Source organism: Melitaea cinxia, chromosome 11 (assembly GCF_905220565.1).
Source record: "Melitaea cinxia chromosome 11, ilMelCinx1.1, whole genome shotgun sequence".
Lineage (NCBI taxonomy): Eukaryota > Metazoa > Arthropoda > Insecta > Lepidoptera > Nymphalidae > Melitaea > Melitaea cinxia.
The window spans coordinates 4,500,296-4,502,140 of record NC_059404.1 but is presented as its reverse complement, the minus strand read 5'-3'; the positions used below and the strand labels follow the sequence as shown (position 1 = coordinate 4,502,140).

At 33.4% G+C, this 1,845-nt stretch overlaps 1 long non-coding RNA gene across 1 annotated transcript; it reads left to right on the top strand.

Moving 5' to 3' along the window:
• The first annotated feature begins 1,283 nt into the window (after nt 1-1,283).
• On the top strand, nt 1,284-1,628 carry LOC123658032. Its single transcript, XR_006743812.1, has 2 exons — nt 1,284-1,559; nt 1,590-1,628. It is a non-coding gene; the product is annotated as an uncharacterized LOC123658032 (long non-coding RNA).
• The last annotated feature ends 217 nt before the right edge of the window (nt 1,629-1,845 follow it).

The following is a 1,845-nucleotide window of genomic DNA, read 5'->3' as shown; positions in this document are numbered from 1 at the left end:
GGAAAATTGGGATATTTATTCCAGGCTTAGGAGTTAGAGCCTTAGGCTACTTTTTATCCCGGAATCATCAAAGGAACGGGAACTACGCGAGTGAAACCGCAGGACGCAGCTAGTTTATAATATAAGTTAGGAATAAACTAATGACCATGAATACTGGCGTATTTAAAAATCAACTTTATATACATACAATGATTACTTTTTTTATGTCAATACTTCATTTATAATTTTATTTTCACAAGCAACGTAAACAAACAAAACATTTTAATAAATGCAAAAGCAGAAATTTGAACTCGAATTTTAGCGGCAGTCAAGTGCGTAACGCATTATTAAGAAGTATTACGTACAGTGTGGTGCTATAATATGCCTTAGCATTCTTAAATACGATTCATATTTCACTTAAAAAAATGACGGAAACTCGCCACGGCTCAGTAGCTCGCTCTCACTCATACTAACGAAAATAATGTAGAGCTAGAGAGTGAGAGTATGACTGGTTGCAAAAGTGCGCCGCGCATCACCGTGTCTCACTCAGTAAGTGAAGTTAGACAGAGCAAATAGATAAGAAATCCGACATTCCGACCGCACAGAGCGCGTAATGTCAAGTGTGATGTGTAATACTTCATTTCGTCGCGTAATGTGTGATGCCATATTTCATGTTCGGGTAATATCACGCGTAATGTATCAATTGCATTACTTACACATGTCTAAAATAAAATAAATGCTCTGAAAATCATTAATATAAAGATTGTATTTCTGAAACGTTAATTGCTCTGGAAATCATCTAGCTATTTCAAAAGATTGTCCAATAAAATCAACTAGAATATTAAAAAATAGGCAATCTAATGCAATGGCTACTATAAATAGAGATATTGTTAACTTTCCAGCTCTTCCTAAGGGTAGCATACAGAAATACACAGGAAAAGTTGACAATAATAAAAATAAAGAAGTAACTCATGTACCACCAAAAACAGATAACTTTAATATCTCAGATATTTTAAATAATACAAAACTCATGAATTCGATAGTAAAAACATCAGTAGCGTTAGGAAATAAGACCACATATTTAAAATGTCACACTATAATTACAACTATCGACAGATTCGTCGTTAATTTAATATTCTATGTTCCAGTAAATGACATCAATTTTTTTTATTGGAATGGCACCTAAAAGAATAATACGACCTTTCGAATGAGACAGTCAATAGATCAGAAAAAGTGAGAAAGTTGCAAATGCTACAAATAAATCCTTTTCGCCAGGATTATGTTATACGACAAAATTTCCAGTGAAATTCCCTTCGAACGGAACGTTCCATGGGGGTTTGCCCATAAAACATATTTGACAGATGAGGAGAGTACTTTAGAAAAATGGATTCTATAATAGAAATGGTTGCAAAGCACTTTCATATTACTAGATAGTGTCCAACGCATTATTATTGATTAGAAAAAGAATCATTCTCCATTTACTTACAATAGACCGCTAAGGAAATGGTAAAAGTTGTTTCTAAATAGACATCCTACACTGTCTGAGAGAACGCCGCAAAATTTAAAGATAGTACAAGTTAGTACATACAATATTTAATTTTTTAAATTAGATAGTACAAGAAGAACAAATAAAGTGTTGATGGTTTTAAGAAGTGTAATCTTATCTACGCAAAAAAAAAACATTAGCCAGCAAGCCCCAATATTTAACACAGAAAAAGCGTTATTTTTTTATCGCCCAAGATCAGTAAAGTTCTTGCATAAAAAGGTGACAAACATGTCACCAATCCTCCGGAGATGAAAAAGATAACATAATAGTGTTAATTACCGGAAATGCCACATTGGACTGGACAATTAGCGCTTCGTATG